The sequence below is a fragment of the Oncorhynchus nerka genome, linkage group LG24 (assembly GCF_034236695.1).
Source record: "Oncorhynchus nerka isolate Pitt River linkage group LG24, Oner_Uvic_2.0, whole genome shotgun sequence".
Classification (NCBI taxonomy): Eukaryota; Metazoa; Chordata; class Actinopteri; order Salmoniformes; family Salmonidae; genus Oncorhynchus; species Oncorhynchus nerka.
In genome coordinates, this window is record NC_088419.1 from 34,462,921 (window position 1) to 34,479,192 (window position 16,272).

Below are 16,272 nucleotides of genomic sequence, written 5' to 3' on the forward strand. Positions count from 1 at the left end.
TCTATGTGTTATTCTCTCTATGTGTTATTCTCTCTATATGTTATTCTCTCTATGTGTTATTCTCTCTATGTGTTATTCTCTCTATGTGTTATTCTCTCTATTCTCTCTATGTGTTCTTCTCTCTATCCTCTCTATGTGTTATTCTCTCTATGTGTTATTCTCTCTATATGTTATTCTCTCTATGTGTTATTCTCTCTTTGTGTTATTCTCTCTATGTGTTATTCTCTCTATCCTCTCTATGTGTTCTTCTTTCTATCCTCTCTATGTGTTATTCTCTCTATGTGTTATTCTCTCTATCCTCTCTATGTGTTCTTCTCTCTATCCTCTTCATGTGTTATTCTCTCTATCCTCTCTATGTGTTCTTCTCTCTATCCTCTTTATGTGTTATTCTCTCTATCCTCTCTATGTGTTATTCTCTCTATCCTCTCTATGTGTTCTTCTCTCTATCCTATTTATGTGTTATTCTCTCTATCCTCTCTATGTGTTTTTCTCTCTATCCTCTCTATGTGTTATTCTCTCTGTGTTATTCTCTCTATCCTCTCTATGTGTTATTCTCTCTCTGTGTTATTCTCTCTATCCTCTCTATGTGTTATTCTCTCTATGTGTTATTCTCTCTATCCTCTCTATGTGTTATTCTCTCTATGTGTTATTCTCTCTATGTGTTATTCTCTCTATGTGTTATTCTCTCTATCCTCTCTATGTGTTATTCTCTCTATGTGTTATTCTCTCTATGTGTTATTCTCTCTATCCTCTCTATGTGTTATTCTCTCTATCCTCTTTATGTGTTATTCTCTCTATGTGTTATTCTCTCTATGTGTTATTCTCTCTATGTGTTATTCTCTCTATGTGTTATTCTCTCTATGTGTTATTCTCTCTATGTGTTATTCTCTCCATGTGTTATTCTCTCTATCCTCTCTATGTGTTATTCTCTCTATCCTCTTTATGTGTTATTCTCTCTATGTGTTATTCTCTCTATGTGTTATTCTCTCTATCCTCTTTATGTGTTATTCTCTCAATGTGTTATTCTCTCTATGTGTTATTCTCTCTATGTATTATTCTCTCTATGTGTTATTCTCTCTATCCTCTTTATGTGTTATTCTCTCTATCCTCTCTATGTGTTATTCTCTCTATGTGTTATTCTCTCTATCCTCTCTATGTGTTATTCTCTCTATCCTCTATATGTGTTATTCTCTCTATGTGTTATTCTCTCTATCCTCTCTATGTGTTATTCTCTCTATGTGTTATTCTCTCTGTCCTCTCTATGTGTTATTCTCTCTATCCTCTTTATGTGTTATTCTCTCTATCCTCTCTATGTGTTATTCTCTCTATCCTCTCTATGTGTTCTTCTCTCTATCCTCTTTATGTGTTATTCTCTCTATCCTCTCTATGTGTTATTCTCTCTATCCTCTCTATGTGTTCTTCTCTCTATCCTCTTTATGTGTTATCTCTCTATCCTCTCTATGTGTTTTTCTCTCTATCCTCTCTATGTGTTATTCTCTCTGTGTTATTCTCTCTATCCTCTCTATGTGTTATTCTCTCTCTGTGTTATTCTCTCTATCCTCTCTATGTGTTATTCTCTCTATGTGTTATTCTCTCTATCCTCTCTATGTGTTATTCTCTCTATGTGTTATTCTCTCTATGTGTTATTCTCTCTATGTGTTATTCTCTCTATCCTCTCTATGTGTTATTCTCTCTATGTGTTATTCTCTCTATGTGTTATTCTCTCTATCCTCTCTATGTGTTATTCTCTCTATCCTCTTTATGTGTTATTCTCTCTATGTGTTATTCTCTCTATGTGTTATTCTCTCTATGTGTTATTCTCTCTATGTGTTATTCTCTCCATGTGTTATTCTCTCTATCCTCTCTATGTGTTATTCTCTCTATCCTCTTTATGTGTTATTCTCTCTATCCTCTTTATGTGTTATTCTCTCTATGTGTTATTCTCTCTATGTGTTATTCTCTCTATCCTCTTTATGTGTTATTCTCTCAATGTGTTATTCTCTCTATGTGTTATTCTCTCTATGTATTATTCTCTCTATGTGTTATTCTCTCTATCCTGTTTATGTGTTATTCTCTCTATCCTCTCTATGTGTTATTCTCTCTATGTGTTATTCTCTCTATCATCTCTATATGTTATTCTCTCTATGTGTTATTCTCTCTATCCTCTCTATGTGTTATTCTCTCTATGTGTTCTTCTCTCTATGTGTTATTCTCTCTATGTGTTATTCTCTCTATCCTCTCTATGTGTTCTTCTCTCTATCCTCTCTATGTGTTATTCTCTCTATGTGTTATTCTCTCTATATGTTATTCTCTCTATGTGTTATTCTCTCTATGTGTTATTCTCTATATGTGTTATTCTCTCTATTCTCTCTATGTGTTCTTCTCTCTATCCTCTCTATGTGTTATTCTCTCTATGTGTTATTCTCTCTATATGTTATTCTCTCTATGTGTTATTCTCTCTTTGTGTTATTCTCTCTATGTGTTATTCTCTCTATCCTCTCTATGTGTTCTTCTTTCTATCCTCTCTATGTGTTATTCTCTCTATGTGTTATTCTCTCTATCCTCTCTATGTGTTCTTCTCTCTATCCTCTTCATGTGTTATTCTCTCTATCCTCTCTATGTGTTCTTCTCTCTATCCTCTTTATGTGTTATTCTCTCTATCCTCTCTATGTGTTATTCTCTCTATCCTCTCTATGTGTTCTTCTCTCTATCCTCTTTATGTGTTATTCTCTCTATCCTCTCTATGTGTGTTTCTCTCTATCCTCTCTATGTGTTATTCTCTCTATGTGTTATTCTCTCCATGTGTTATTCTCTCTATCCTCTCTATGTGTTATTCTCTCTATCCTCTTTATGTGTTATTCTCTCTATGTGTTATTCTCTCTATGTGTTATTCTCTCTATCCTCTTTATGTGTTATTCTCTCAATGTGTTATTCTCTCTATGTGTTATTCTCTCTATGTATTATTCTCTCTATGTGTTATTCTCTCTATCCTCTTTATGTGTTATTCTCTCTATCCTCTCTATGTGTTATTCTCTCTATGTGTTATTCTCTCTATCCTCTCTATGTGTTATTCTCTCTATCCTCTATATGTGTTATTCTCTCTATGTGTTATTCTCTCTATCCTCTCTATGTGTTATTCTCTCTATGTGTTATTCTCTCTGTCCTCTCTATGTGTTATTCTCTCTATCCTCTTTATGTGTTATTCTCTCTATCCTCTCTATGTGTTATTCTCTCTATCCTCTCTATGTGTTCTTCTCTCTATCCTCTTTATGTGTTATTCTCTCTATCCTCTCTATGTGTTATTCTCTCTATCCTCTCTATGTGTTCTTCTCTCTATCCTCTTTATGTGTTATCTCTCTATCCTCTCTATGTGTTTTCTCTCTATCCTCTCTATGTGTTATTCTCTCTGTGTTATTCTCTCTATCCTCTCTATGTGTTATTCTCTCTCTGTGTTATTCTCTCTATCCTCTCTATGTGTTATTCTCTCTATGTGTTATTCTCTCTATCCTCTCTATGTGTTATTCTCTCTATGTGTTATTCTCTCTATGTGTTATTCTCTCTATGTGTTATTCTCTCTATCCTCTCTATGTGTTATTCTCTCTATGTGTTATTCTCTCTATGTGTTATTCTCTCTATCCTCTCTATGTGTTATTCTCTCTATCCTCTTTATGTGTTATTCTCTCTATGTGTTATTCTCTCTATGTGTTATTCTCTCTATGTGTTATTCTCTCTATGTGTTATTCTCTCTATGTGTTATTCTCTCCATGTGTTATTCTCTCTATCCTCTCTATGTGTTATTCTCTCTATCCTCTTTATGTGTTATTCTCTCTATCCTCTTTATGTGTTATTCTCTCTATGTGTTATTCTCTCTATGTGTTATTCTCTCTATCCTCTTTATGTGTTATTCTCTCAATGTGTTATTCTCTCTATGTGTTATTCTCTCTCTATGTATTATTCTCTCTATGTGTTATTCTCTCTATCCTGTTTATGTGTTATTCTCTCTATCCTCTCTATGTGTTATTCTCTCTATGTGTTATTCTCTCTATCATCTCTATATGTTATTCTCTCTATGTGTTATTCTCTCTATCCTCTCTATGTGTTATTCTCTCTATGTGTTCTTCTCTCTATGTGTTATTCTCTCTATGTGTTATTCTCTCTATCCTCTCTATGTGTTCTTCTCTCTATCCTCTCTATGTGTTATTCTCTCTATGTGTTATTCTCTCTATATGTTATTCTCTCTATGTGTTATTCTCTCTATGTGTTATTCTCTATATGTGTTATTCTCTCTATTCTCTCTATGTGTTCTTCTCTCTATCCTCTCTATGTGTTATTCTCTCTATGTGTTATTCTCTCTATATGTTATTCTCTCTATGTGTTATTCTCTCTTTGTGTTATTCTCTCTATGTGTTATTCTCTCTATCCTCTCTATGTGTTCTTCTTTCTATCCTCTCTATGTGTTATTCTCTCTATGTGTTATTCTCTCTATCCTCTCTATGTGTTCTTCTCTCTATCCTCTTCATGTGTTATTCTCTCTATCCTCTCTATGTGTTCTTCTCTCTATCCTCTTTATGTGTTATTCTCTCTATCCTCTCTATGTGTTATTCTCTCTATCCTCTCTATGTGTTCTTCTCTCTATCCTCTTTATGTGTTATTCTCTCTATCCTCTCTATGTGTTTTTCTCTCTATCCTCTCTATGTGTTATTCTCTCTGTGTTATTCTCTCTATCCTCTCTATGTGTTATTCTCTCTCTGTGTTATTCTCTCTATCCTCTCTATGTGTTATTCTCTCTATGTGTTATTCTCTCTATCCTCTCTATGTGTTATTCTCTCTATGTGTTATTCTCTCTATGTGTTATTCTCTCTATGTGTTATTCTCTCTATCCTCTCTATGTGTTATTCTCTCTATGTGTTATTCTCTCTATGTGTTATTCTCTCTATTCTCTCTATGTGTTATTCTCTCTATCCTCTTTATGTGTTATTCTCTCTATGTGTTATTCTCTCTATGTGTTATTCTCTCTATGTGTTATTCTCTCTATGTGTTATTCTCTCTATGTGTTATTCTCTCTATGTGTTATTCTCTCCATGTGTTATTCTCTCTATCCTCTCTATGTGTTATTCTCTCTATCCTCTTTATGTGTTATTCTCTCTATGTGTTATTCTCTCTATGTGTTATTCTCTCTATCCTCTTTATGTGTTATTCTCTCAATGTGTTATTCTCTCTATGTGTTATTCTCTCTATGTATTATTCTCTCTATGTGTTATTCTCTCTATCCTCTTTATGTGTTATTCTCTCTATCCTCTCTATGTGTTATTCTCTCTATGTGTTATTCTCTCTATCCTCTCTATGTGTTATTCTCTCTATCCTCTATATGTGTTATTCTCTCTATGTGTTATTCTCTCTATCCTCTCTATGTGTTATTCTCTCTATGTGTTATTCTCTCTGTCCTCTCTATGTGTTATTCTCTCTATCCTCTTTATGTGTTATTCTCTCTATCCTCTCTATGTGTTATTCTCTCTATCCTCTCTATGTGTTCTTCTCTCTATCCTCTTTATGTGTTATTCTCTCTATCCTCTCTATGTGTTATTCTCTCTATCCTCTCTATGTGTTCTTCTCTCTATCCTCTTTATGTGTTATTCTCTCTATCCTCTCTATGTGTTTTTCTCTCTATCCTCTCTATGTGTTATTCTCTCTGTGTTATTCTCTCTATCCTCTCTATGTGTTATTCTCTCTCTGTGTTATTCTCTCTATCCTCTCTATGTGTTATTCTCTCTATGTGTTATTCTCTCTATCCTCTCTATGTGTTATTCTCTCTATGTGTTATTCTCTCTATGTGTTATTCTCTCTATGTGTTATTCTCTCTATCCTCTCTATGTGTTATTCTCTCTATGTGTTATTCTCTCTATGTGTTATTCTCTCTATCCTCTCTATGTGTTATTCTCTCTATCCTCTTTGTGTTATTCTCTCTATGTGTTATTCTCTCTATGTGTTATTCTCTCTATGTGTTATTCTCTCTATGTGTTATTCTCTCTATGTGTTATTCTCTCCATGTGTTATTCTCTCTATCCTCTCTATGTGTTATTCTCTCTATCCTCTTTATGTGTTATTCTCTCTATCCTCTTTATGTGTTATTCTCTCTATGTGTTATTCTCTCTATGTGTTATTCTCTCTATCCTCTTTATGTGTTATTCTCTCAATGTGTTATTCTCTCTATGTGTTATTCTCTCTATGTATTATTCTCTCTATGTGTTATTCTCTCTATCCTCTTTATGTGTTATTCTCTCTATCCTCTCTATGTGTTATTCTCTCTATGTGTTATTCTCTCTATCCTCTCTATGTGTTATTCTCTCTATCCTCTATATGTGTTATTCTCTCTATGTGTTATTCTCTCTATCCTCTCTATGTGTTATTCTCTCTATGTGTTATTCTCTCTATCCTCTCTATGTGTTATTCTCTCTATCCTCTATATGCGTTATTCTCTCTATGTGTTATTCTCTCTATCATCTCTATATGTTATTCTCTCTATGTGTTATTCTCTCTATCCTCTCTATGTGTTATTCTCTCTATGTGTACTTCTCTCTATGTGTTATTCTCTCTATGTGTTATTCTCTCTATCCTCTCTATGTGTTCTTCTCTCTATCCTCTCTATGTGTTATTCTCTCTATGTGTTATTCTCTCTATATGTTATTCTCTCTATGTGTTATTCTCTCTATGTGTTATTCTCTCTATGTGTTATTCTCTCTATTCTCTCTATGTGTTCTTCTCTCTATCCTCTCTATGTGTTATTCTCTCTATGTGTTATTCTCTCTATATGTTATTCTCTCTATGTGTTATTCTCTCTTTGTGTTATTCTCTCTATGTGTTATTCTCTCTATCCTCTCTATGTGTTCTTCTCTCTATCCTCTCTATGTGTTATTCTCTCTATGTGTTATTCTCTCTATCCTCTCTATGTGTTCTTCTCTCTATCCTCTTTATGTGTTATTCTCTCTATCCTCTCTATGTGTTCTTCTCTCTATCCTCTTTATGTGTTATTCTCTCTATCCTCTCTATGTGTTATTCTCTCTATCCTCTCTATGTGTTCTTCTCTCTATCCTCTTTATGTGTTATTCTCTCTATCCTCTCTATGTGTTTTTCTCTCTATCCTCTCTATGTGTTATTCTCTCTGTGTTATTCTCTCTATCCTCTCTATGTGTTATTCTCTCTCTGTGTTATTCTCTCTATCCTCTCTATGTGTTATTCTCTCTATGTGTTATTCTCTCTATCCTCTCTATGTGTTATTCTCTCTATGTGTTATTTTCTCTATGTGTTATTCTCTCTATGTGTTATTCTCTCTATCCTCTCTATGTGTTATTCTCTCTATGTGTTATTCTCTCTATGTGTTATTCTCTCTATCCTCTCTATGTGTTATTCTCTCTATCCTCTTCATGTGTTATTCTCTCTATGTGTTATTCTCTCTATGTGTTATTCTCTCTATGTGTTATTCTCTCTATGTGTTATTCTCTCTATGTGTTATTCTCTCTATGTGTTTTTCTCTCTATGTGTTATTCTCTCTATCCTCTCTATGTGTTATTCTCTCTATCCTCTTTATGTGTTATTCTCTCTATGTGTTATTCTCTCTATGTGTTATTCTCTCTATCCTCTTTATGTGTTATTCTCTCAATGTGTTATTCTCTCTATGTGTTATTCTCTCTATGTATTATTCTCTCTATGTGTTATTCTCTCTATCCTCTTTATGTGTTATTCTCTCTATCCTCTCTATGTGTTATTCTCTCTATGTGTTATTCTCTCTATCCTCTCTATGTGTTATTCTCTCTATCCTCTCTATGTGTTATTCTCTCTATGTGTTATTCTCTCTATCCTCTCTATGTGTTATTCTCTCTATCCTCTCTGTGTTATTCTCTCTATCCTCTCTGTGTGTTATTCTCTCTATCCTCTCTGTGTTATTCTCTCTATCCTCTCTGTGTGTTATTCTCTCTATCCTCTCTATGTGTTATTCTCTCTATCCTCTCTGTGTTATTCTCTCTATCCTCTCTGTGTGTTATTCTCTCTATCCTCTCTGTGTGTTATTCTCTCTATCCTCTCTATGTGTTATTCTCTCTATGTGTTATTCTCTCTATCCTCTCTATGTGTTATTCTCTCTATCCTCTCTGTGTTATTCTCTCTATCCTCTCTGTGTTATTCTCTCTATCCTCTCTGTGTTATTCTCTCTATCCTCTCTATGTGTTATTCTCTCTATCCTCTCTCTGTGTTATTCTCTCTATCCTCTCTCTGTGTTATTCTCTCTATCCTCTCTATGTGTTATTCTCTCTATCCTCTCTATGTGTTATTCTCTCTATCCTCTCTCTGTGTTATTCTCTCTATCCTCTCTGTGTTATTCTCTCTATCCTCTCTGTGTGTTATTCTCTCTATCCTCTCTGTGTTATTCTCTCTATCCTCTCTGTGTGTTATTCTCTCTATCCTCTCTGTGTTATTCTCTCTATCCTCTCTATGTGTTATTCTCTCTATCCTCTCTGTGTTATTCTCTCTATCCTCTCTATGTGTTATTCTCTCTATTCTCTCTGTGTTATTCTCTCTATCCTCTCTGTGTTATTCTCTCTATCCTCTCTATGTGTTATTCTCTCTATGTGTTATTCTCTCTATCCTCTCTATGTGTTATTCTCTCTATCCTCTTTATGTGTTATTCTCTCTATCCTCTCTGTGTTATTCTCTCTATCCTCTATGTGTTATTCTCTCTATGTGTTATTCTCTCTATGTGTTATTCTCTCTATGTGTTATCCTCTCTATGTGTTATTCTCTCTATCCTCTTTATGTGTTATTCTCTCTATGTGTTATTCTCTCTATGTGTTATCCTCTCTATGTGTTATTCTCTCTATCCTCTATGTGTTATTCTCTCTATGTGTTATTCTCTCTATGTGTAATTCTCTCTATGTGTTATTCTCTCTATGTGTTATTCTCTCTATGTGTTATTCTCTCTATGTGTAATTCTCTCTATGTGTTATTCTCTCTATGTGTTATTCTCTCTATGTGTAATTCTCTCTATGTGTTATTCTCTCTATGTGTTATTCTCTCTATGTGTTATTCTCTATGTGTTCTTCTCTCTATCCTCTCTATGTGTTATTCTCTCTATCCTCTTTATGTGTTATTCTCTCTATCCTCTCTGTGTTATTCTCTCTATCCTCTTTATGTGTTATTCTCTCTATCCTCTCTGTGTTATTCTCTCTATCCTCTCTGTGTTATTCTCTCTATCCTCTCTATGTGTTATTCTCTCTATCCTCTTTATGTGTTATTCTCTCTATCCTCTCTATGTGTTATTCTCTCTATCCTCTATGTGTTATTCTCTCTATGTGTTATTCTCTCTATCCTCTCTATGTGTTATTCTCTCTATCCTCTCTGTGTTATTCTCTCTATCCTCTCTGTGTTATTCTCTCTATCCTCTCTGTGTTATTCTCTCTATCCTCTCTATGTGTTATTCTCTCTATGTGTTATTCTCTCTATCCTCTCTATGTGTTATTCTCTCTATCCTCTCTATGTGTTATTCTCTCTATCCTCTATGTGTTATTCTCTCTATCCTCTCTGTGTTATTCTCTCTATTTTCTCTATGTGTTATTCTCTCTATCCTCTCTATGTGTTATTCTCTCTATCTGTTATTCTCTCTATGTGTTATTCTCTCTATCCTCTCTATGTGTTATTCTCTCTATCCTCTCTATGTGTTATTCTCTCTATGTGTTATTCTCTCTATCCTCTCTATGTGTTATTCTCTCTATCCTCTCTATGTGTTATTCTCTCTGTGTTATTCTCTCTATCCTCTTTATGTGTTATTCTCTCTATCCTCTCTATGTGTTATTCTCTCTATGTGTTATTCTCTCTATGTGTTATTCTCTCTATCCTCTCTATGTGTTATTCTCTCTGTGTTATTCTCTCTATCCTCTTTATGTGTTATTCTCTCTATCCTCTCTATGTGTTATTCTCTCTATGTGTTATTCTCTCTATCCTCTCTATGTGTTATTCTCTCTATGTGTTATTCTCTCTATGTGTTATTCTCTCTATGTGTTATTCTCTCTATATGTTATTCTCTCTATCCTCTCTATGTGTTATTCTCTCTATCCTCTTTATGTGTTATTCTCTCTATCCTCTCTATGTGTTATTCTCTCTATCCTCTCTATGTGTTATTCTCTCTATCCTCTCTATGTGTTATTCTCTCTATCCTCTTTATGTGTTATTCTCTCTATCCTCTTTATGTGCTGACGGCTTTTGTCAAATGTCGGTGATGGTCTCATTTCGTGTTGTTAAATATGGCTGTGCTGCTGTACCGTAGTGGATTCATGTAGCTTCTCAGAATGCTATGACGTAAACACCGTGAGATGGAGTTTTACAGCTGAGGAACAGGCTGTAAGAACAGCATTTGTGTCCTCCCACCTCCCCATTCTCCGCCCCCCAATTTTGTATCAGGCTAAGTGGTTGATGGATGGATGGTGACGGTGGTTTGGAGCTCTGTGGTTGTTTGGTGAAGATGGTGGAAGGAGGGCTTGGAGCCATTCAACATCAACCAGTCAACTGGAGCCTGATGCAGCTTTAGACATTTCATAGTGAAACGTCCTGCAGGGAAGAGAGGGAGGGAGGGAGGGAGGGAGGGCGAGAGAGATTTGTTTGACACTGTTTACTTGTAATAGTAGCAGAGAGCAGCGAGGTCTTCCACTTGATAATGCTGTTTCCAGGCGGGGTAGTTTTTCCTCTGCTCTGCTTGGGAACATTATGCTATTGCTCTCTAATCCCTAACTCTAATTAAATGTGTGCTTAGGAGCCCTGTACTGGTGCCGAGGTGTATATAAACACTCCAGTGTGTGTTCTGTATGGGAGGGGATAGGGATGGGGCCGTCACGTCCCAGTGCATATAAATTGGCTGGAGATGATAGTCAGGGTAAGTCAGTGGGGTTTAGGGTCTAGGTGACTGCACCTCAACCCTCCCTCTCTGCCTCCCTTTCTCTCTTGCTCTAAGGAAGAACCAGACCAAATCAATCTTTCAGAGAGCGCCCATCTGAGAAATTGACAAGACCTCCAATCTCCTTGGCAGGATTTAAGGTTCCTAGGCTGGTTTAAGGGGGGGGGGGTTCTGATGGAGCACAGACAGTACCAACGCAGACAGAAAGTGTACGACCTCCCATATCTTGCTGTTAAATAGGCCCAGTGCTTCCTCTTTCCCTCTCTCTCCCGTCCTCCTTCCCTCCTCTCTCTTTCTCCTTCCCATTCTCGTCATCTCTCGTCGTTATCTGTCGCGTTGTGTTGTAACATCTGGCCTGTAGTGCCCCCTGTGGCAGAGTGCGGAACAGACAGAACAGTGTGTGTGACTGAAGACGTCACGTAAAAGGCATAAAAGAAACACCTAAGCGGCGTAGCTTTCTTTATTGTCCTGACAAGAACAAAAGGGACTGTCGGGGAAGGTTCCCTTCTGCAGGGTTCAACCAATCCAGTAAATGTGGAGGAGGAGTTAAAGATGGAGCTTTTTACTTGTTCAACGTCCAAAAGAGGAAGTCACGTCACAGGCTCTCTTTCCATTTCCCCTGAACCGGATGCATCCGGTTGTCACCTGCCCCGCTGAAGGTGCTGAAGACCTGACCAGGCCGACCAGCATGCTGGAAGGACATCATGCAACCATAAGTCATCTGACTAAAATCATGAATCATCACTTCACTGTCATTCAGGTCAAACACACCTGTTAGACTAATCTGTCTCATTGCCCAGTTAGGAAAGTAGAGATATTTCTAAAACCCAAAAGGCTTCAAATAAGCCCACTCTGAATACCCTTTTAAAGAGGAAGTTATGCCAATGTCACAGTATTAGTCAGACCACAACTCTTTGACTTTGCTGTTTTAATAATGCATAGTCAAATTAACCGTGTGAGGACGGGTGAAAGTCACTGTAATGGACAGACAGTGTTTGATTGGCCATAATGTTCCTAACATAGGAAGTCATCTGGATTTAATTAATCGCCTTACAAAGCCCCTTGAACATATCTGACTCAGAAAACCTCTTATATGACCCCGAGATAGCATGTTCATGGTGTTACATAGGGCCTGTATGAAGGTACAGTTGTTTTTCATCTCTGATTATACTTACTATGGGCATGATTTAAATCAGACTTTTGATGGCCCCCGAGTGGCGCAGCGGTCTTAGGCACTGAGGTGTTACTACAGACCCGGGTTCCTTCCCGGGCTGTGCCACAACCGGCGTAGTCCGGGTTAGGGGAGGGTTTGGCCCGGGGGGGCTTTACATGGCTCATCGCGCTCTAGCGACTTCTTGTGGCGGGCCGGGTGCCTGCAGGCTGACCCCGGTTGACAGTTGAACGGTGTTTCCTCTGACACATTGGTGTGGCTGGCTTCCAGGTTAAGCTGGCGGGTAGCGTGTGTTAAGAGTGCGGTTAGGCGAGTCATGTTTCGGAGGACGCATGACTCCACCTTCACCTCCTGAGCACGTTGGGGAGTTGCAGAGAATCACTATAACAATGAGCATGTGACTCAGCATCCCTATAACAATGAGCATGTGACTCAGCACCTCTATAACAATGAGCATGTTACTCAGCATCCCTATAACAATGAGCATGTGACTCAGCATCTCCATAACAATGAGCATGTTACTCAGCATCCCTATAACAATGAGCATGTGACTCAGCATCTCTATAACAATGAGGATGTGACTCAACATCCCTATAACAATGAGGAGGTGACTCAGCATCCCTATAACAATGAGGATGTGACTCAGTATGTGCACGTTTCAATGTCAACATATGTCAACATCTCTCTCTCTCACACACTTACGTTGATCTTGAAAGAAGCAGCTAGCGTGCCGAGCATTAAGAGGGGATGATGCATCCCCAGTACCGCTGATGCTGTTGAAACTTTGCCATAATGTGGCTCTCACACACTCCACACTGAGTGACATGGGGGGATTATGGGGGATAATGTCCACTCGCCGCAAACAGTCTCTCTCTCTCTCTCTCTCTCTCTCTCTCTCTCTCTCTCTCTTTCTCTTTCTCTCTCTCTCTCTCTCTCTCTCAAGTGGAGCCATTTCCCATTGCCTGACTCTGAGAGGGGCTCTACACACACACACTCACACACACGCACGCACGCACGCACACACACACACACACACACACATACTCAGTTCTACTGCAGTCAACACAAACATGGACACAAACACACTGCCTGAAAGAGCACAGACACTGAGCTTGAGCTGTCCGAAAACACAAACACAGGCACACACACGCATACACACAAACACACAATTGTCAACAATGAGAAAGGAAAATCAACACCCGATTTAGCTGCGTACATGACTTTGAGATGATCTTCCTGCATGGCTGTGTATTTGTAGCATGAAACACTGTCAGCATCTAAACACACGATGTAGATTTCACATAAGAGACTCACAGGATCCACATCCAACAGACGTCCCATCACGTTGACAGCCTCCAGTTGAGAGTCTGTTTACCGAAACAATGTGGCTGTCACTACTACACAAACACACCAACACAGAGGAAGAGGCCGCGGAACAGACATCCACAATGTTGACTTCCATGTTAAACGCCGCTGCAGAAATGAGACTGCAGAAAACCCTGCTTAGCAGCACATGCACCACCCCCTTCCATCTTCATCTCAGGGATCTGCGCTGTGGAGCTTTCATGTTGTTAATAGCCTTTCCTCCTCTTCCTCCCTCCCTGTATCCCTCCATCTCCTGCCTCTATTTCTCAGCTAATTATGTAAAGTGAACCCCCCCCCCGCGCTTTAATTACCGTCTGAAATGAGCTGTTCAGAGTTGCTGATATCTCTCTTTAGAGCAACACACAGCTGGGTAGGCATAGCAGCACTTTATCGTATGTGGGGGGAGTGTGTGTGGGTGTGTGTCACAGATCAAACACAAGCTCGCACACACACCCATACCGTTTCATATAGGGGCCGATCACCTAGTCTGTTACCAAGGTGTAAACCAGGGATCATCATCTATATTCAGCCGAAAGACGGATACCTAGTCAATTGTACAACTGAATGTATTCAACTGCAATGTGTCATAATCGACATCCACGTCTTCAAGAAAAGCCCTTTGCACTCAACAAGCAATCATTTTCCTGTGTCCTTACATGTCTATTAGAGATGTTCTGTAACGCGCTCGGCCAGCCAGACACGCTCTCACACACATTGTGTCTCTCACCTTGTTTTCCTGCCTCTTGGATCTTGGACCTGGGCCTGGCTGTGGTCAATACCTTGGCTTGTCAGAGGGGATATCACAGGGAAATACGATGTGTTTCTGTCCTGGTGGAAAATAGAGGGAAGACAGAGAGGGCCTTCTCTCTCACTTTTCATGGCCACGGTCTGATTATCATCTACGTGTAGTTAAAGAGCACGGAACAATCAGTTACAGAACGTCAGACGTGTCCGAACGTCTAATATTTAGCAACGGACGAGTTGCCATCAAACAACCTTGCTTTCAAAGCATCAGGTTTCATAACACATTTGTCGCAGCGACTTTTGGTTTGACATAAATTGTAGCTGTAATGTCAAGCTCTGTCAAGCGCTGGCAGTCAAATATTGTTGCATGAGTGAAGATGAAATCAAATCAGTGTCAGTATTAAATCACAACAACAAGTAGAACAGGAAGAGAACAACGAAATGCACTCAGTAGGTGGAGTTACACCTGCACTTTTATTTCCTAGCAAACTTGCCTCTAGACAGTTGCAATATTATCATCTCCAGACAGAGATACTTTTTTATTTTAATCCAAGTAAAATAAAGCCTGAGGGCTATTTGTCCTTTTAAAGTCGAGGTGTCAAAGAAGGTATTTCACGGCTGAGTGCCCTTTTAATACATCTCTCCCAGAACAGAACACCTTCCAGCATTATAGCCCTGCCTGTCTGCCAGTCACCCCATGACGACACGTGTGAACAGCAGAAATAGGGGTGGGGGGTGTTGCGACTAAATGTGTCCCCTTCCTCTTATCTGATGTGCTGATCTCTCTGTTTAACTGGGATAGGATGCACCGTAGATGTGTCAGTCGGAGAGGGAGAGTCCATGTAATCTTAATGTAATATATGTCATTTAGCAGACGCTTTTATCCAAAGTGACTTACAGTCATGCGTGCGACACATACATTTTACATCTGGGTGGTCGCTGGGAATCAAACCCACCATCCAAGTGACATGCTGCTCTACCAACTGAGTGTGTGTGTGTGTGTGTGTGTGTGTGTGTGTGTGTGTGTGTGTGTGTGTGTGTGTGTGTGTGTGTGTGCGTGTGCGCGCGTGTGTGCGCGTGTGTGTGTGTGAAAACAGGTGTGCATGATAGTCATGAAGGAACCACTGTAAGGAACAAAGGGAAATTGTCGAGGAAGGAAGATGTTGATGTGTAAAATGTTCTGCTTGTCGAGCATTGTGTGTCGAGCCTGGGCATGCAGACACAGTAGTGTAGTACAACGTTTGGAGTGTGCATGTGGGATGTGTAGGCCTATGGTTCATACTTAAGACCAAGTACAGGGCCTTCGGAAAGCATTGGTTCAATTGGTTGGACATGATTTGGAAAGGCACACGCCTGTCTATATAAGGTCCAAAAGTTGACAGTGCATGTCAGAGCAAAAACCAAGCCATGAGATTCGAAGGAATTCTCTGTAGAGCTCAGAGACAGGAATGTGTCGAGACACAGATCTGAGAAAGGGTACCAAAACATGTCTGCATCTTTCAAGGTTCCTAAGAACACAGTGGCCTCCATCATTCTTAAATGGAAGGGAGGTGACCAAGAACCCGATGGTCACTCTAACAGAGTTCCAGAGTTCATCTGTGGAGGTGGGAGAACCTTCCAGAAGCCATCTCTGCAGCACTCCACCAATCAGACCTTTATGGTAGCGTGGCCAGACGAAAGCCACTCCTCAATAAAAGGCACATGACAGCACTCTTGGAGTTTGCCAAAAGGCACCTAAAGGACTGTCAGACCATGAGAAATAAGATTCTCTGGTCTGATGAAACCAAGATTAAACTCTTTGGGCTGAATGCCAAGCGTCTCTCTGGAGGAAACCTGGCACCATCCCTACGGTGAAGCATGGCGATGGCAGCATCATGCTGTGGGGATATTTTTCATCGGAAAGGACTAGGAGACTAGTCAGGATCGAGGGAAAGATGAACGGAGCAAAGTAGAGAGAGATTGGATCATTAGCATTTGTAGGTTCGATGACAGGCTCAAAATGGACAGAAACAAAGAACTTTCATCTGAAACTCGTCAGTCTATTCTTGTTCTGAGA

At 38.9% G+C, this 16,272-nt stretch overlaps 1 protein-coding gene across 5 annotated transcripts in view; it reads left to right on the plus strand.

Annotated features, from left to right (window-relative positions):
• LOC115107493 (neurexin-3b-like) overlaps positions 1-16,272 on the plus strand; it is a 357,997-nt gene that overhangs the window by 67,393 nt on the left and 274,332 nt on the right. The window lies entirely within an intron of this gene.